Below are 21563 nucleotides of genomic sequence, written 5' to 3' on the forward strand. Positions count from 1 at the left end.
ATTTTTTCTTTCAGAAATCTTAACGTTTTGACAATCTTGTTCCCAGAAATGCAGTTTGCCCTCTCCCGAATATCTTTTCTGGTGTCCACAGCATCAAATCAAAATCACAGCATTTTGTTCCGAAGTGTCCAGATTTGCAGGAACAGCTTTAGTGTGTGTGAGAGGTGGGTACAAACAGCCTAGCAATGTCTATAGACTTTCCAGGGAAGAAATATTCCCTTATCACAAGGAGGCCTCTGCGACTGCCCTCCTCGTTATAGGATACAGTGCATGCCCTGTTGACATGGCTACATCAGCCCTGCCAAGGCTGTAGGATAAGACAAGGGCCCATAGTGTTTGACTAAGGGTCTTGAACTGTACAAAGCATTAACGTGTTGAACTTCTGGTGAAATCAATTATATTTAGTATTGGCGTTCTTCCTGATCTTCTTGGGTGTTACAACATGACACGCACAAACATCTAACTTTTCTAGAATTCTTGTTAACAGCAGGGAGAAGACTTGCAACTCCCAAGCAGCCTTGTAGGTGAAAGCGTTCTGAGTAGCCTTCTTCCTAACAGCATATCTGATGGAGGTTGGGGGGGGGGAGAAGTGCTTGTTGACAAGTAATCTTTAAAGATAGTCTTCTTTAAAGATATATATAAAGAACATATATACACTGTTAATGATGAATAAACTTGATGATCACAGGAAATCTTGCAAGATAAGGGGCATTAGCAGGAAATAGATTTGTGAGAATTAATTTACGGTATGATTTCAGCCTGCCCCAGATGCATTGCAAGAAAATTAAAATGTCTGGTTGATCCAAAATTGACTACTAGGAAATGTCATCAGAAGTTGTTTTAAAGTAGACTTCAAAAAAAATTGGCAGTACTGTCATGGTGCACACTGTGCATTCACTTTATTTATGCTTCCTACAAACAAGTACTCACTCTGCACAAAATCATCTTAAGGACATGCCAGAAAGAGTGATGGCTGAAGCTGGTGTTTATGCAAAGGAATAAGCTGCTCCAACCAATTCATGCTGTGGCTAAACAGGAATGAGAAGGGGGGGGGGGGTGATGTGAATATATAATTATATACTTCAAGGTATTTAATAGCAAAGACTGAACTTGTTAACCTAATAACAGTAAAGGAAAAAAGAAATTCTATTTTTAGCATTATTGCAACAAACTTATGAATCTTCTTTTAAAGGTCTTGTATACAATACATTTTCAGGTGTATTGCCCAGTTATTTGTTAAGAATGTGACTTTTAAGTAACTTCAGGCTCTTCTTCACTGCTTGTAGATTCCTCTCCAAACAAATCTCTTCCTGTGGAACTTTCAGGAGTGTTGATACTCAGCATTTTCAAAGTGATGAGAGTAGGACTGTCACTCAAGCCTAAAAGAACTGTCTTTCTGTCAAATGCCACAGTCAGGCAGGAGATTTTGCTGTCTGATGTAAAGATAGATATAACTGTGCCATGTTCCAAGTCCCAGAGACTGACATCCCCTAAGAGATATAAATGAACACAACATGTCCTGGTTAGATACTGCATTCTAAATTTCTCCTCTTCCTCAGTTCATTATAATGATCCACTCCATGTTTTGCTTTCATCAATGAGAGCTAAATAGAAATCAGCAGATGTTCCTTCTTTATGGTTTGGTCTAAGTCTGCACTCCTATCCACAGCTACCTGGCAGGAAGCCCCAGCCCCACTGACTATAGTGAGACTTACATCTGAGTAGAAATGCATAGGATTGGACTCTTAATTGCATAGTGCTCAGATGCAATATGAATTAAGCTCTTCTAGTTGCTTTGTGGCATTTCTACATTAATACCTGCTACATAGAGTTCCATTCTGAACTGGAAGTACACTATTCTGTTAAGTTCGTGTTTGTGAAGCAAAGTAAACCGATCTGTGAAATAATTTTGCTCTTCGTTCTAACTCTGGTTTAACAAGACCTGTGATGCCAAAAAATTACATGCATATTATGAAGGACCCTACCTGTGTACCTGAATTTCAGATCCCTCAAACATCACAATCATGGTGAAGGTAAGAACTATTTGACCTCCCATTGTAAAAAAAGGAAAGAGGTATTTCACAGTACTTCAATTTACATTTCACAGGACCCAATTTTTAAATAATGGTTTAGAGTTTAGGAGTATGTGATGCAGTTGTGTGTTTTCTGTTCCATGGCCTGGCCTGGTTTGCTCCAAGTACTATTTGCTGTGATATATGAATTGAGTAAACTACTGTTGGTGCTAACTAGGAATAAGGAGATAATTTCAAAAACATCTTCTGTATCATCTGTATATGTTACTTTTTGAAAGTGCTAAATCAGTTGTCCCTGAAGAAGAGTCAACCAGCTCAAAATGCATTTGGCATTTGGCTAATCCTCTGCATACCTTTTGAGTTCTCTCTGAGTTCTTAAAGCTTTACAATGCATAAGCGAATGAGCTACAAAAGAAAAGGAGGTGGACTCATAACATGTGAAATGATGTAGGATTCAGAGCAGCAATACACTTCCCAAGATCACCCAATTTTGTGGGAGCCTATGCTGTTATTTTTTTGTGCCCTTGAAGGCAAATTGACTTTTGCTGTAGAGGGATTCATTAACACACATGCATACATATGCACCTCATTTTACACATTGTTGGAATCTACCTCCTATTTTCCTTTGAAGCCAATGAGGCTGTGTTTTGCAGATGGCTGAGCAGTTAATGATCATAGCATACTTTAGGAGGACTTGCCATTCATTTTTTTCCTCCATAAAGCACCAGCCTCAGTAAAAAAAAATTATAAGCTACCTTTTGCTTTCCTATCAGCTGTGAGCAAATAAAACCACTAAGGGAGAAAATGACTCTGAGCTAATGCCAGGTTTAATTTAATAAAAATTCTTCTGGATATATTCAGTGTTGGTATACTTTCTAGTCCCATGTTCTCTGTGACCACTTCAGAATCAAAATTCTCAACAAACCTGCAATTAAGATGGCCTTTGTTTCTTCTAATATGTGCAGTTTACTATTCACAGTCAGATGAAGGCCATCATAACCTTGAATTAACTTGTGTCTGTGCTTAAATGGATCCCAAACTTTAATCCTAGGAATCATAAAAGGGAGACTTCATCATTTCTCTTAACACTGACAAATGACAGTAACTTGTATAGAAAAGCTGCTGCTGATCAATTGTTTGCATGATGTCTTGCTGAATCCTTGCATGCTGAGAAAGCCGGCTTGCTACACAACACATAATGTGAGAGTCATAATGTTTCTATCAGTCCAAAGGTGATATATGGCATTTTTCCAAGGACCATTACTGTGGTTGATTCATAGTTTATTCTAATGCAACATTTTGGCATGCTCCTTCAGTTCCTTATTTTGTTGGGCAGTATTTCTCAAACTTTGGGTCTGGACCTACTAGGTGGGTCGCAAGCCAATTTCAGATGGGTCCCCATTCATTTCAATATTTTATTTTTAATATATTAGACTTGATGCTTCCATGGTATGTGACTGCATTTGGGGAAATGTTACACATCTGTACTTTTAACAGGCTATTATGTATATGCTTTTGACAATGGTAGTATATGGGACTTACTCCAGGGTAAGTATGGGTAGCATGGCAACCTAGGATTGTTAAAAATGTTCCTGCTTGATGATGTCACTTCCAGCCATGACATCACTTCAGGTGGATTCTGACAGATTCTCATTCTAAAAAGTGGGTCCTGGTGCTAAATGTGTAAGAACCACTGTCGTAGGGGATTCGTTGTACCATTTAAAATTATGGTTCCAAGGCTTTGTAAGCTAACTGCTCAGAAAATGGTCCCTACAGGAATTGCTACATCATCTTATAGGTCAGTTACTCAACTTTATGCAAAGTCATGCTAAGTAATGAAACTGGGAACATGACAGATCCAAAGCTTAGCCAAGCTAATCTTAAGTTAACAGCTGTGCAACCAAATGATGGATTGTCAGCTCCTTCTTGAGCATGTAAGCTTGAGGCTCGTCATTTCTCCCTTGAAAATTATTTTTTTAGCACTTTAATCTCTGTGAGAAGTGGTTTGTTTAACTCCTGAAAAACAGAGTTCTAATTTAACACTATCACAAGCTTGATGACATTGGCCCCAATCCAAAGAACTTTATGAATGTGCCCATCAGAGGACTCTCTTTTTCTTTCTTGGACACCAACCATCCCCTCCCTACCAGATTGCAAACACCATGTTTTAAGAGTAGTTTGGGATGCAATATGAGTCTGTACTGTTCTGGTCAGAGTCAAGTTTTATTCACAATGTACAATCCCATAGGCCTGCCCAAACTATTTTGGCTTTTGGGGCTAATGGCTGCATTACTTAATCAGCAACAGTGCCTCACTAGACATTTGTAGCTGTTATACTGGAAGAATTAGGTGATATTTGCCATCTCTTCCAGCCGCAGAAGAGGGTCCAATGCAAAAGTATCCATTTACCCACTATATTAGCTAGTGAAGTATAGTGGCTAAGAGTCAGTTATACAATCCCTGGCTCAAATCTCGCTCTTACTGTGAACAAGGCAGGCTTTCAGTTAGCACTCCCTTTCAGACTTGGGGCCCTGTGTGCAACTTAGGAAAACTGAAGTTTACCTATGACGTTGTTGTGAACTCTATGACAATACAAGAACAGCACTCAGAACATTTGAAGGTAAGCTATGCAAATATTATCATTCACTTTATTTAATAAATTGACTAGGCTTATTTGCTTTTAGTCTTATGATCTTCTGGTTGAAAAAGCCTGAAATCTAGCATACTGGGCTTACACATGTCTTCATTTGTCCACCTTACCAAACAACCTTCCTTAAAAGAACTGAAGTATTTACTAGATAAACATTGTAGGGGTGAAAATCTGCCAAACACTGACATCTGACTTACCTGTTTTCCAGCATCACTCCAAAAATTATTCTACTAGCATCAGCAGTAATGGCTGTGCAGCAAACGTTTGGCTCATTTCTTAATCTTTTCCTAACCTAAACATTAGGAAAGAAAAACATCCATTTTTAAGCATCTGCTCCCTAAGCACTGACACGTTTTCTTAGACTATTAGGAGCCAATTTACTGATTACTTATTCTAGTGTATAAGTGTGATGTGGTGCAGCCTGGTAGTGGATGACCACCTAGAGCAGAACTTTATGGGGAAGGGGTGATGGTGCTCCTGCAAGTAGAGTTTCCTGTTGCAGCGCCTGCTTCACTGCATGTGTTAAGTATGAAGAAGTACAGGCGTGTGCCGCTAACAACCGTTCACTTAACGATGGATCACATATATGATGGTGGTCAAAGCACAATAAAGATGCTGTTAATGAGGCAGTCCCATTTCCCATAGCCTGCAGCAGAGTGTCTGTTTACCCAACAGAGAGGCTCTTAATGCAAAGAAGAGGCAATCTATCTCTAGTAGCCTGTGCAGCCAGCTAGTGTCTGGCATGGAATGTCTGTTTACACAACAAAAGTAATAGATTGGACTGAATGTTCACTTAATGACCTGACACGTAACGGGGATCAGAGAAAGTATCCCTGTCGTTAAGCGGCACACACCTGTACAGCCAAAGCTGCACCAGGGAATCAGGATCCCATTACAGGTAGAGGCCAGTAGCTAGAGGAAAACTTGCAGACTTGCAGGCCTGGTTTGGGGGCAAGGAGGGTAAATGACAAGAGAACAGCAAGTCAGGAACGTTAGAATTAGGAATATTTTTTACAATAAATTTCCAGTTGCAGTGAGTGAAGCTTGATTAGTTTGCAGAATTGCTGAAATGAAGCTCTTGACTATTCACTGTCAAGTTTTGCAAGATAATGTATGACATAAACTGCAACTCTTGATTTGTACTGCCCTGGGTCCCTCTGGGGAGAAGGGCGGGATAAAAATAAAGTTTTATTATTATTATTTATTATTGTACCCCTGCCAAAAATATTTCAGAAATGATACCTTTCCAGTGGTTAAATTCCACAGTGTTACATAGTTGACTTTCTCCGCCTCACTGTAATCAGAGAGCACCAGGTAATGACCACTATATGTCAAGCTAGCATTGTGTAAGAAAAGCATGGATTCTGGACTTTCAAGAGTGTGGCGGTGGGACATGTTTTCGAAGCTGAATACAGACAGGTGGTGGGCGTAGTAAGAGCAAACAGCTACCTAAAAAACAGAATGATAGTTTGATTGAGATCTGGGGCTTCCATGAAGTGCTGACAGCTTCCATATAAGTGCTTCCATGAAATAAATTCAATTATCCTCTTTCCATGAAAGTATGTACATAAAAGTGCTCAGCTGCCAAAAGGCCAGATGAACACAGGAGACCTGTTTATATGAGGGTGTAAATGGCAGATTTGGGCAGGATGAAGTGATGGTGCTGCCTTTACCAGATATACTAACAGAAATTAACCCTTGCCACCTATATGCCACCAATGATACCTTCTCTCCTGCACCATATGGCTGAACTTCTTCTAGGCTGAACTACTACTTGCAAGGAAAGGAGCATTCCTCTAGTGCAGGGGTGTCCAAAGTTTTTGGCAAGAGGGCCACATCATCTGTCTGACACTGTGTCAGGGGCCAGGGAAAAAAGAATTAATTTACATTTAAAATTTGAATAAGTTTACATAAGTTTGCATAAATGAATATATTAAAGATGAACTTATATGAATGAATGAAGGTCTTGCAATAGCTCAAGGCCTATGAAAGGCCTGGCACAAAGCAAGACCAGCCTATCCTTCACTGCCACTGCAACATCACAGATGTAAACAGCAAGCAGTGGAGGGAGCCCTTATCCCACAGCTCACATGAGAGGTCAAGCAGTCACCCTCACACTGAAAGCAGTTGCGTCGGGTCAGCACGGGCGCCAGCAAATCTCTGGAGGGCCAGAGGTTCATTGGAGACTGGACTCCCTGAGGGTCGCATTGGGAGTCCTTGAGGGCCGCAAGTGGCCCCAGGGCCGGGGTTTGGGCACCCCTGCTCTAGTGCTACAATCTTGACAATACTCCCTAAACATATATAGTGGTGCCCAGGAAGATGGAGCAAGTCCAGCTAAGGAGCCATAGTGCTGATGTCCACAAAGAAAATAATCTGGAGCCAAGAAAGGGAACTTGCTCTTCTGATTTCACCGTAGGAAAGAGACACGTGAGTGCCCACTCATTATCAGATACTGTACTCCCAAGTCTATTTTATTGTCCAATACAGCACAACCACTTGAGACACTTGGTGTGCTTTGCAGATAACAGGTTCAAATAGCTTTTGAAGAACAAAAAAAAAGGTGAACCACTTTTTAAAAAAGCCATTGCACAGTGAGGAAAAACCTGGGTGATTTGCTGGTGTTTTTAATATCTCATGTACAGAAGGAGAACATTATGACACACAAAGACCCCTTCAAAAAACCAAAGTGTTCTCTATAGCACAAAACAGAACTAACCAGAAAACCCCACTCATAGACTAACAATCTAAACATACACATGAGAAATATTCAGTTTCTTACTCAAATATTGACAATTCAGTCTGATACATTGCAATGCTATGCACACTTTCTCAGGAGTAAGCCCTACTGAACACAATGGGACCTACTTCTGAGTAGACAAGTAACTAGGGAATCTGAGTAGCCATGAGTAACTAGGGATTCTTTTGTGTTAAAGAATGCCTGACCTTAATGCATATGTATACATGTTTGAAAAGACAGCAATTCCACAACTTTCACATTTTGAAATTTTACATTCTGAAACGGTTGACTATATACACTGCTTGTAAGGCAGTAACATAAATGCAACCAATGAGCACTTCAGTTTTAAATCATACCCAGTGTTGAGGAAGTTGCCTCTCACCTTCTCATCTCCACTCAAGAGGTACTGGTCAATAGCATGGCTTTTCTCATTAGCAAGCTGCTGTAGCTTCTCCAGTTCCAGTTTTACTGCCTTTTCTTGTCTCCTTTTCTTCGCAGTCTTTGTTTCATTTCGCCCTTCCCAAGGAGGCCACAATACTGATAAACAGGGATATATGTAACATGCATATGAACAGCTTTTAATTCTGATTTTAATGCCTGGATTGGAAGATTGTAATAGGGATGGGGAAACCCAGCATGGCTTGACTCAAGTCGAGTTGCCAAGTTACCACCCCCTGTGACTCGATGAAAATGGGGGCACTTTCCGAGTTGCCACATCACCCTTCAGTGACTCAACTCGTGTTGAGTCGCCCCTCCCCCTTTACAAAGCCTGCCGTGGAAAAAATGGGCCTGCTGCCAGGGTGTATGTGTGTGATAGAGTTCTATTTACTCACTCCCCTGATGTCCCCACCCATCTGCAAAACAGGGTGGGAGGGGGTGGGAGGGAGTGCAAGAAAGCCAGGAGAGAAGCTGCATTAGGGAGGAGGGTCACAAGCAGCAGCTCAGCTGGCTTACCGGGACAACCCAATCCTTTGCAACCCTACTCAGAAATAGTCCCACTGTAGCCAGTCATTCAATAGTGGAAAGCATGATCACTATGAACTCCATCCCCCCCCCCATCCTTGGGCTTCTACAGCCAATCATAAGGCAAAAACCCCCTTGGCTTCGCCTCCTGCTCTCCCTCAACCAATGAACATATCAGAATGGCCATCCTTTGTCCAATGATCATCTGTTCCTTCCTATCAGAGATGGGAAAAGACTGCCATGAACTGCTTAACATTCTACCTCTGAAAGCCAAGTAAACAGCCATAAACGATCTTCTGAGCACAACTAAAGACACTTATAATTAAATTTAAAAAAATCTGACATTACAAGTGGGGCCTCCGTATCTGCAGATCCTGCATCCGCAGATCTGGCTCAGCGTGGGTGCCTTGAACCAACAGTGAGCCAGACTTGGGCTGCACTTGGACCCTCTGAATGGGACTGGAGCTGTGGTCGAGTTGCCTCCAAAGGGCTTTCTGAAGCCTGCAGAGGCAGTGCATGGCAGTGAGCTTCAGAATGACCTGTAGAGGTAAAAAAGACACTTCCAGATTCCTGAGAAAAACTGGAAATTACGTTTTTATTAATACGTAATAAAATCATCACTTCTGGTTTCCCTCATGACACCAGAAGTGGCGTTTTTTGCCTCTGCAAGCCATTTTGAAGCCCAAGGCAGCATGCAGACACACACTATCTCTGTGGGCTTCAGAAAACCTGCTGGAGGGCACCAGAATACATAAAGGGTCAAAAATTGTGGATTCGCTTATCCGTGATTTTCGGTATCCGGAGGGGGTCCAAGAACAGATCCCCTGCAGATACTGAAGTCCCACCTGTACTTTGTCTTCAGAATAGTCCAGGTTACTATTACACAGGCCAACACACATTTTGCTTCCTTAAATGTTACACCAATTCCTGGGTGTATTTGGGGTGCCGATTCAAAAAATGGCATCTGTTTTGCCCTATCACATCTAGTTTTGGAGACACGGCATAGCCTCTTTAGTGAATGGTTCAGGCAGCTTCCTCATGAGAAAGCCTACACCATGGCTTCCTCATGAGGAAGCTGCCTGAACCATTCACTAAAGAGGCTATGCCGTGTCTCCAAATCTAGATGTGATAGGGCAAAACAGATGCCATTTTTTGAATCAGCACCCCAAATTTATATCAAACCACCATAAAGTTTGGGGGAAACTTTTCTGACTCTCAATTTTGTAGGCCTGTGTTATCAGCCTTAATGTGAACCTATTTAAACTTATTATGTACACACACGCAATAGCATCCTTCCAAAACTTTGTAATTCTTTCAAATTACTAGTTGGTGTTCTTTTGGTTTAAAAACAAACAAAAAATTGCCCTGGTACCAATTATATGTCTCTTCTATTATGTTTTTGCTGAACTAGACTGTAGCTCACAAAAGCTTATGCTGAAATAGGCCTGGGGTGTAATGGAGGGAGATGCTGAGGAAAGCAGAGCTTTGGGACCTACAGCAGACGTGGTGGCATGGAGCTCTCAAGCGCTGCCTTACAAATTTACTTGAGAATAAGTCCTATTGAACATAGTTGGACTAACTTATGAGTAAACATGTCTAGACTAGCACTGTAAGGGAGCAATCCCAACCAGCACTTATGCCGGTATAGGTGCTCCGGAGGAGTCACAAACGTGCCGTAAAGCACGTTTGCACCTCCTTAAGCGGGAGCTGTGTTGGCGCATCCAGATGTGCGCATCCTGAGTGCGCTGGCACAAGCAGCAAACGTAGGCATGGGGGTGTGGGGAGGGGGAAGGAGGGGGTGTTACTAGGCAGGTGGAGGGCAGGCCCAGGGGTGGGCACTCAGGGAGCCAGGAGCAGGGCTGGGACCCGGCAGTTATGCCGGATCCCAACCCCCTCCCCGGGGCGAGCAGAGTGGCTTCAAGCCGCTCCACTCTCCTCAGACTTGCGCCACCTCCGCAGGTGGCGCAGGTCCGAGGAGACCCATAGGGGTGTGCAGCCCTTACCCAGGGGTAAGGGGAAGAGCTTCCCCTTGCCCCTGGCTGAGCTGCTGCTCGCTACAATCCCGCGTTGGATGCAGCACATGCCTCTTGGCTTGCCTGCTCCAGCACAGGTTAGGATTGCGCTCTAATATACTTTTTATACTGTATCTCTCTAGTTGAGATTTTTTAAAAATCTCATTTTAAAATGTTTATACATTTTTTTAAATTTATTACAACCCACTTCAAGAGTTTGAGGTTGGAATGAGCTACATTTTAAATCCATGTAATAAATAGAAATAAATGGCAGGAGCAGACAACATTATAATGAAGACATTTAAAGTTTGTTGTTGTTGCTGCTGCTGCACATGGCAATGAGGAATGTTGTGATGAGCTCCAACACTTTAACATGGCACAGAGTTCTTGTTTTCTTGCTCTGGATTAAGATGGTTTAGAGCCCAATCCTGAGACTGGCACACTGGCGGTGCATTGTTGCAAACATGCCATAAGGCACTTTTGCGGGCCCTAGCACCAGTGTTCCGCCAGTGCTAGCCCAGCTCTGGCTGGCGCTGGGCTAGTGCCGGGTTAGTGCCGGAGCTCTGCCGCTCGGCAGCTGCGCAGACCACTGAGCAGTGGAGAGGTAGGTGAAGGCATATGGAGAGGCAGAAAGGAGGCGTTCCAGGGTGGGGGGAGATGGAGGGAGGGCAGGGAGGAGGCATGCCAGGGGAGGGAGTGGGGCGGGATGGAGGTGGGATTGGAAGACATTGGAAGAGGCTGCTAGAAGTGCGAGAACCAGAACTTCGTATCTCCCTTGACGCCTGAAGTGGTAAAAGAAGAAGATGACCTCTGGAAGTTCTGACTTTCAGGATAAAGGTTCAGGATAAAGGTGAAATTCTAAAGCTGCAAGCCTATACAAATCTGCCTTTGAGTAAGTCTTATTGAACTCAGTGGAACTTATTTCTGATCTGACATGCATAGGATTGTGGCGTAAGACTCCTTTGTAATTTGCTTTCACATCTTTATCTTTGCTTTATCCTTCTGGGTTAGGTAAATATCATGGACTGCCCATAATAAATTCAAGATTATCCCTTTGCATTTACCAAGGAAATAGGTCAATATTCTAATCTTTGGCTGCTTTTGCTAACTGTGCATACTAATCGTTTGCAGTCTTAGCAATGTAACCTTTAGTTAGGATGAAATGTTTGAAACCTGTTGTTCCTTTAGCTGGCACTCCATCACATAGTTCTGTATTTTTTTTGTTCAAGGAATGGTTAGGTTGCAAGGAAAACTTGTCCTTGCATTCTGGTCTTAATCGATCCTTAATAAACCCTGTTTCCAAGTTCCAGGTGATAAAATGGTCTCTGAAAATACAGTGTACATATGAATAAAGACAAGACATCATTCAAAATGATTTTCTAAAGACACAAAAGAGTTACAGCACTAATGTCACCCGATGACATGCACGGACATAGAACAAATCAGATTGATAGGCATGCAGTAGCTATTTGCCACGAGAATAAAATCTCCTGTTGGTGCCAGTGGCAACTTGTCTCCATTGAAATAGCAGCCTTGGTGAGGGAAGGGAGTCCAGATTGGGATGGTAGGTGAGGTGGGGGGGGGGTATTAAACCCCTCTCCACCAATCCTATGGGCCAAGTCCATGGGAGCTCACTTTGGCTGATATTTACTGAATTAAAAAAACACACACAAGCACCCCAACCCCATCACACACTAGTCTAGTTCGACCTGTTACCTGATTGTGCATATTCCTTTCAATGTGGAATAAGCAGAAGAATCATATTACCTTCTCAGTTACTGAAGCAAAAATGTTACCTGTTGTCTGAAAGACCAAGCAAAAGGTCTCCTTCAAGGATCTTATACTCAGCATTTGGGCAGGGAATGATGTAGAGACCTGTCTGCTTCTTTATATACTTCTTTTTCAGAAGATCATAAATCAAAAGGGTCTGGAATGTCATAAAAACACATTTTTGCTTTCAGCATAGAACAACATATGCAAATAGCATCTTTTTCCTAACAGCTTCTGGTTTAGTGCCAATAACAGAAAAGCAAACTACAGTATCTGTGTATGTATCAAGCAAAGCTACATTTGATACCTGGAAAATGGGTCTTGGAGGATCTGCAAAGGAGGCCATTCCTTTGTCTGTAAGGATAAAAAGTTTCATGTCTCTAACCAGGACAATGTCTGTATTCTCTGCCAGCCCTCTCTCCACTCGCACAGCGTTGTGTTTACACTTTGATTTCACAATGTTCCACACTGCTATGACTCCTGGACCTGCATTTTGGCACACAGCATACCTTGGAAAAAGATTGAAATGAACAGCCTTGTTACTGATACATGGCAAAGGTTCAGCAAATGTTGTTATTTCTGGGCCAGTGGACAGGAATGGCCAAGAGGAAGAATTTCAAGCACTCACCTCCTGCTTCCACAACACACCTCCTTACATTTTAGTGCATTATAATGTGTTGGTTTCACACAGAGCTGCCGTTCAAAATTGTTTCATGTAGTGGAATTGGGTTAAGAATTGGGCAATATAAATCTGTGTGACTGGTTTGCTCAGGGCTGCCTTCCTATGTTGTCATGAATTGCTTCTAGGTGGACAGAGCTATAAAAATGACAATCTTCTGTGTAGCTGTATTTCTGCTTATGACCAGCAGAAGATATACACAGATTTGATTTATTTAACTTTTCTTGTTGGAAAATTGGGATTACTTTGCCATGGAAGGTTGAATATTTTTTTCTTTTTTTCCACAAAGAACATACAGACTCCTGTCTATTCTCATGTAAATATTTTGGAAGTGGCTCTAAAGAAGCAATTTTCAACCAATGGGCCATGGAATTTTGGTGTGCCGTAAATGATCCATAGGTGTGCCACGGGAGTTTGGGAGAGGGTCATTTATTAGTAGGGCCATTGGGAGATGTGAGCCCTACACTGGCAGTGTGGTGTGCCTCGTTAATTATCAAAAAACTGATGGTGTGTCTTGACAATTTTAGCACCCTATCAGTGTGCCATGAAAAAGGTTGAACATCACTGCTCTAGATGTTCAAGTATTTTGGATGTGTATTAGCACTGAAACATTACAGCCCAGTCTTCTGTAGGCCTTCTGGATTTTTCTGACTGCATGGAAGGCATAGAATCTGCTTAAAAAAAAATAATTGAAGAACCCTGTGCAGCCAGAATTTCTTATACCATTTAAATTTTAAGCCAGTCATTTGCTGAGTTTGATATTAAAACAGTGACTAAAACATTTTAAAAGTTTCTTTTTTGGGTCTTTGTACCTGGGGTAATTTTCCATTGTTACAATATCCTGAATACCATTTGTCTTCTTTCCTCCACTTGCAGTGACGGTCAAAGACTGGTCATTGATTCTGGAAGCCAGGTTCCATGATCGAAGGTAATTCTCTCCATCACAGAATGCTAAACAGTGTCGAAGATCAGAACAGACACCTAGTTGCAATAATAACAAATGAGCAATGAGCAAGTTTTTAAAATTAACACTTGGTACCATTGTTTATGACATCTGAACTTTGAATAGTACACCTGTGATTTTGTAAGACAACAGGGGATCATTTTGCAAAGCACATATTGCTTTCTCACTGAGCCAGTGAAAGACAATTTATAGAGCTGGGCAGTCCTTCATTTCTACAGTGAAGTACCATGCTGCCTTGCCCCCTAATCTCATATATATGGAAACTGGCTTGCCTGCCCAGTCGTAAGTTAAAGCCATACTGCTTTAACTTTTTTACTCAAAGGCCCAACAGTGCAAGCCTATCCATATCTACTCAGAAGTAAGTCCCATTGTGGTCAATGGGGCTTATTCCTAGGAAAGCGTGTCCAAGATTGCAGTCTGAGAGCCCAGTCCTATCCAACTTTCCAGACCTGGTGTAGCCATGTCAATGGGGTTTGTGCTGCATCCTGTGATGGGAGGATAGTTATGGAGACCTCCACAAGATAAGGGAACATTTGTTCCCTCTCCTAGGGGCTGCATTGGAGCTACACTAAGGTCGGAAAGGTGGTCATGCTCCAGTATGACCAAGGGATGAGTGTGTGGCCACTTTGACAGCAGGGCAGTGTATTCTCTAGATCTGCTGCTGTATCTGGAAAGCCATTGCCAGATATCCTAGCACTGTGGACAGTGAAAATTGTTGCCATGGCTAAGAGAGGGAAGTGGAAAGACCTGCCGTAAATCTGACATGTCTCCCGGTCTCACCTCCCTTCCTGTAGCAGCACTGCCTGAAGATAGCCCCCCTCCCCCCCCCACAGTTTAATTTTATGTGCAGGGTCTTAAAATTAAAACAGAAACTATTTTAAAAGTAAACAACATGTATATAACATAATGGCTATCATTTGTATATCATAGCATTATAGCCAGTGGGCTTTTGCCCAGCACCATCCCTGAATTATTTTCCTTCCTGCTTGTTTGAGATTCATACCTCTGTTGCAGCATGTGGAAGAATTTGATCCACATCTGATTCAATTGTGTTGTGTCAATTTTTTTTAAAACTATCAGCCCTATATGTATTTGATGCTAACCTCAATATACAGATAAATCTTTAAATTATTACTGTACTTCCTAGTGGTCTTCTGTGGATGATTCTTGGGATCAGATGGTAATGAATGTGTGTCACTACTTGGCAGCAACCTTATATGGAGATATTTCCCTCTCACTTTCTTATTCACTAGTGCTTACTTCTCTTGTGCTCGTTTGCTTCTGGACTCTTGTAAAACGTGTCTTCTAGAGAGACTTTGAGCTTGCTAGTACAGCTACTCACCATCAACGGGGACTGAAGAAAATTTAGCCAAATGTTTGTGGTCTTCAGATTCCAGGTTCCATGATACTATCTCAGTGGTGTTGGTGTTTGGGATGGGGCTAAATGCAATCAGGTGAGAACCCAAATGATTCACAGCAAAAGTATGGATATAATCATTGCAGCATCCCTTCAGACTGTGAGCGTAGGCAAAGGTATGAACATTGTACAGTTCTATATGGACAATCTCACGCTGTCTCATGAAAGGAGACCTACAATGAGAGAGGTAGCGTTAGATGACATAGGCCGCAATCCTAACCCAACTTTTCAGCACTGACATAAGGGCAATGAACATCGAGGTAAGGGAACAAACATTGCCCTACCTCAATGTCACATTGAGGTACCACATTGCCTCTGTGACTGCCCCCCAACTGCAGGATGCAGCACATGCCCCACGGCCACTGCTATGTCAGTGCTGGAAAGTTGGTTAGGATTGTGCCCGTAGACGTGCAGACATTAGAATTGCCATTTCTGAGTCTGTCTGAAAAGCAGTCATAGAAAGAAGATGTGAAAGAAGAACCTTCATTCAAAAAGAGCGGTGTTGTAGGCAATATGAAGATCTGTCTAGTGTAGGTCCAGCAAGATGGCATGGGCGGCCCTAGGAGGCCCTAAGTAAGATTCCCTCACTTCAAGAGCAATGAATCTGATTCTGAAGCAACAACACCAGTACTTGTTCCAGAGGAAGATCCCTTATTCTGAAGGAAGGGACACTGTGGATGCCACCCACTGTGAGGGCTTATGCAAATTACAATCAGTCTTGGTTCCCCTACCTTTAAAATAGAACTGATACTCACTGCCCCACAATAAGACAAATAAAATACAGGTTATAAAGCATACTAAATTAGAAGCTATAATTAGTAGCAATATTAATTTTGTAAAAGACTGAATTTGCCTAAGAAGCCATGTGCATGTGGCCTGGCTGCCACCATAAGTGGTGAGCTGCTGGGTCCATGTGAAGATGGACACTGGACATGTGGACACCTGCCAGAGTATATAAAGCAGCACATGTCAGGTCTGTGTTCTGGGTAAGACAGAAACACAGCCAACTAGGTGGTTCAGGAACAGGTGCAGATTGCTGGAGTCAGCAGGATCAGCAAACACCTGTGACTGCCTCACCCTGGGTGTGGCATAGCCTACACTGATTGGCCACTCCAACTACTTAATGATTGGTCTGTTGAGCTTCCAGTGCAGCAGTAGGAGTGTAGTAGGAGACTACTGAACTGCTGCCAGTAACTTGGGAGGCTGGATGTGAGTATATGCATGTTGATACTGACCATGGAATGAACTTTGACTGTGTATCTTGGAAAACTGATTTGGATTTGTTGTTTATGGACTGACTGCTCATTGTGCTGACTAGGACTGTTTACTGATTACTCTACCTGTGATAACCCTTGCTCTGAAATATAACCACTGCATTCAAAGAACTCTGCTGGTGTATGCTGTTTTGTGTGCCTGCTCATCCAAGGTTCCATACAACTCTTTACCAGACAAAGGGTTGCAGCTCTAACAGCACAGGGGTTGAGAGAGAGGCAAGGCCCGATCCACCTTCACAGGCTGACCCATAACGGCTGCTAGGGCTTACCTCAGGGCAGGGGAACAAATGTTCCTAAAGAGGACCATTTATTGAAATATTATCCCAAAGTAGCCACAACATGCTGCACAGTGAATTCATTGAAATTGGGCTGCCCATGAGTTTTTACTGTAACTATATCACCAGGCCCTGGGAAATAAAGGTGGAGAATTGTTCCTATAAAATGCAGTGACAAGTAGAGATGCATTTGGAAGATGGTAAAAATGACAGAGTTCTGTTCTGGTGTCTGATAAGGTTGTCAGCTCTGACTGAAGCTATTACTGGATATTTATTCCCAAAAGGGTACTTGAATGTTATTAAACCAAGGAAGTCCTGTTAACGTTCCCAGAATTGCATTCAGCATTTATGCTGATTCTTGAAGACTCCAGGTCAGTCCTGGAGGGTTGACCACAATGTGAGTACAATTTTAAACATTCAGTACCTGTAAATCACCAGGAAGTATTCTTTAGTTACAGCCACATCCTCAGCAGCGACCATTGGCTCTTGGCTTTTCAGCTGAGCAACCACTTTCCCTTTTTTACCACTAAAGACCATTGCTTCACTTCCACTTCTGCAAAAGAGAGGGCAGAAAATAGTTTTGGAAGCCATGATGCTGCAAAACTAGATCACATGCAGCAGTCATGCTCAAGTAAAGTCACACTTTGTCTGCAAAGTTGTGCAGATGAAAAGCTCTTTGAGAGGTGCTAGACTGAGGACTATCAAGAATGTTTGGTCTGAATTTTTAGAGTCAACAGAAAGGAAAAATACAGTGCAAGGCCGAAGTCTCTGAGGGATGCTGTAGTTCAATGGGTCAGCCAGGGAAGGTACTAACCAACCACCCACAACACTCAGGGGTCCACCTGACCAGGCTGAACACTGAACCCTCAATACTAGGGGTAAGTAGTAGTGCCCAGTGTAACATCACAGGGTATAGGGGCACCACTGAGGCCCAGTGCAGGGCTTTGCCTCAGAGATTCCAGCAACCTTGTTCAGGCACTGTCTGCTTCCCCTTTTCAGAATCTTTCTTTCCAGAAAACATTCCTTTTCAAGCATCATTGGTCCTCCTGAAGCAAGGTAGTTTCTTCAGTAATATTCCCACTGGGAACAATGGATATTAGTCTTGCCACAGCAATCCTTCCTTGGTTGGCTGCAAGCCAGGTTTCCTAACAGGCAGTTATAGGAACCTGTGGCTATTTTCCAAAATTCTTCAGCTTAATATACAGTTTACAGGGATTTATTGTTTAAGTTGTTTTACTCCCCTAAAGTTACACTTCCTTATTATGTACTTTGGCTTTGGAAGCAGCTAATGTGGGACTGAAGCATGAGGGCATATATAGATATATTGACAGGCAAAGAAGTTTGTGTGGGAAAAGCTGAGAAAGTAATGGCTGAATGATTTGGCCACAACTACAGCACTTCTTTCATGCAACCTGCCACATTTTCCAAACTCAGAATTTTTGAATTCACATTGCAACTTTCACTGTCGTATTAATTCATACACTGTACAATGAATTAAGCTCTTACTAACCTATAAGCACAAAGAACATAATCTTTCACTGAATTCTTCGATACCAGTAAGGAATGGTTCTTGTGGATAAACATTTCCTCTGTAGATAGGTAGACCTCATGAAGCAACTGGCAGGAATGAGTTAGATCAAAAACCTGAAGAACAATGTGGCATGAAAACAAATTGGTTCAACTGGCTTCTAATCATTTCATATCCATTTAAAGCCATACTTTTCAATTGTGGGAGCAATGTATGAGAAGGGATGGGAAGAGGTAAGAAGAAAACATCTAGAAATGCAAACCCATTCTGAATACAAAGGTTTGAATCCTCCCCTCAGAATCAATAGCAATTTTGCTCCATGTCTTGATAATCCCCACGTAGGTCTGAATCTGGAAAATATAGGACATGCCTAAATCCTGTTGAGATCAGTGGGACTTAGGTCAGTCATAACTAAATTTTGGGCACAATCCTAACCCACTTTTCAACACCGACATAAGAGCAATCAACTCTGAAATAAGTGAACAAACATTCCCTGGCGTTGAGGAGGCCTCCGGTGAGTGCTGCCCAACTGCAGGATGAGGCACACGTTCCATTGGCACAGCTATGCCAGTGCTGGAAAATTGGTTAGGATTTGGACCTTCATTTTCCATAAGCATAGGATTGTTGCCAAGGATGGGAACTTGAGTCAGGTGACTTGAGTCTGGGTTGCAAAAATGTGTTTTTTTACTGACTCATGTACACTTGAGTCACTGTGTTGATGACTCTGGCACTGATTTGAGTCTAAGGCCACTGATGCAGAAATGAGTCATGAATGTGAACAACTAGAGTCTGCGAATCTGGGTTTGCTTGCTTACTTTTTTCAGCATGTGCAAGACCTTGTGGGGCCATCATTCAGATGGGGTGAGCAGCAGGGAAGTTCCAGCCAGGAGGCAGGAAGAGTTAATGTTTTAGTTTTGCATCGAGCAGGAGGTGGGAGGAGAGAAATGGGAATGGGCTCTCTTTTCCATCTCTGTAGGAACAGTAGATGTTCCTCAGTAGATGAAGGATGGGTTGAAAGAGGAGCCCAAGGAATGAGGGTGGGGTTCTTGCCTTAGGAGTAGCTAGAAAAGCTAAAAGAGGTGAGTAAGCAGGTGGGAGAGAGGTGGTTCCCAGCTATCAAAGAAAAATTCATGGCTCTGGTAGGCTCATTAAATGACCAGCTGCAATGGGACTACTTCTGAGTAAAGCTGAAAAGGATTGGGTCATACTGGAAAGCCTCCCAGCTGGTGCACGCGACCTTCCTCCCACTTGCCGCCTTTGTCCTCACTCTCACGCAGTCTGTCCCACCTGCTTGGCTGTTGTAGGCAGAGGGTGGGGAGGAGGCATGATGGGGAGGCAGGGAGAGGGCGGTGGGTGGCGTGCCAGGGGAAGGAAGCGGGGAGGGAGGGAGATGAATCCAAAGCCGCTGGATCAGGCTCACCGCCTGACATGGAGGCTTTTACCTCACTGCCGTCCTTTTGGTCCGCAGTGAATCGGGAGCCCCATTACGGGGCTACTCCCTTTGCCTTGGGGAAGGGGACAAAAGTCCCCTTCTCCCAGGGTGCTGCTCACGGCTGCCTTGGGCATGTAGGGTGCGGCAGCAGCCATTTTCGGGGCCGCCGCAGCCCCATGCCCAGGCAACTCAGGATTGGGCTGTAAGTTAGTTACTGATCAGCACTCTATGTATTTGAAAGGAAAAATAGGAGACACATACTTTAAATAAGTAAATAAAAGGAGAATTTAATTTTTAAAAATCTCACCTGAACTATTTGGCTGCCATTAAAAAAAACCATCAGGAGTTGTCCATTCATTGCAGATGTTAATATTGGAGTATTCAAAAACTCACCAGCTGCATACACAACTCTTTCCAAGGAAAGATCCCAGATTTTAATGGTGGTTTTGTCAGACACAGCCACCAACTTATTCTCCAAACATACTGCAATAGCACTGATATTCCTCCCAACTGCATGCAGAGTGAAGATACTTTTGCCAAGCCTCAAATCCCACATTTTCAAAGTGCCATCACTGGAGACCGTTGCAACAATGAATTCTTTCTGCGTTTCTCCAATTGCGGTAATTTTGTCCAAGTGACCTAGAGTGGGAATGTCAAACTCATTCCATGCAGAGGACTGAAGTTAGCATTCATGGTGTCTGCTGAGGGGTGGAAGTGATATCATTAAGCAGAAAATGACATCATTAAGCAGGTGATGGCCAGAAATATGTACTTTGTTCTCACATAGAAATTCATTAGTTACAAATGACAGAAGAGAAAATATGCAAATCTTGTTCAAGATAAGAGAGAGCCCAATTGTGTGGTGGTGGTGGTGGTGGTGGTGGTGGTGGTAGTAGTAGTAGTAATGGGGGCCAGATAAATTGCTTCTGGCAGCCACAGTCAGCCTATGGGCCTTATGTTTGACACCCCTGACTTAGAGAGTCATACAATTAGAAAAAAACAAAAACCTGTCAGTGGCAGACCTGAATCCAGAGAAACCAAAGAGAATTGCTGAACTTCCTTTCAAGCTCAGATAAAGAAGTAGATGTTTTGAAAGGATGCCATTATGACAAATGCCTTTAATTTCAACAGGTTGACATTTGAGATCACAGGTTGAAAATCTGTGTTAAGTATGGCTTCCTATCTTGATGGATCTTTTGATCCATTCAAGAGCCATTGATCTTTTGTCCATTTTTCTGTGTGTAAATGATACATTTTTTAAAATTAGAATTTGTATCAGCTCCGTGCTTTGAACTTCAGATTTCCAGTTACTCTCATTTTATAAAACTGATTGTGAACTCTCAGTATTTTAGTCAATGTGTGAACAAAAAACAAGCAGGCTACAATGCAGGCAATGGCACAACTACCTCTGCCTGGGGATCTGTATTTCTTGAACAGTAGCTTCCCACATGCTGCACAGCAAATCATTTTTGAAAACTGAGTAAATTACAAAAACTGTTCATGATCCAAGATGGGTGAGTTGTTTCAAGTCAAAAGTCAAAAGTTCCAGTGCATGAGTGAGAAATTAGTATCGAGGGCCCAATCCTATCCAACTTTCCATCACCGGTGCAGCTGCAATGCCGCCCCAAGGCAAGGGAACAAATGTTCCTTTGCCTTGTGGAGGCCTCCATAGCTATCTTCCCACCACAGGATGCAGTGCACACCCCATTGGCACAGCTACACCAGGGCTGAAAATTTGGATAGGTTTTGGCCATGGATTAACACACTATCACTAAACAGGCAGGTTTTTCAATCATGAGTGCTAGGTAGTAATGTGGAATATTTCATCC

Source organism: Tiliqua scincoides, chromosome 6 (genome assembly GCF_035046505.1).
Source record: "Tiliqua scincoides isolate rTilSci1 chromosome 6, rTilSci1.hap2, whole genome shotgun sequence".
Taxonomy (NCBI): Eukaryota; Metazoa; Chordata; class Lepidosauria; order Squamata; family Scincidae; genus Tiliqua; species Tiliqua scincoides.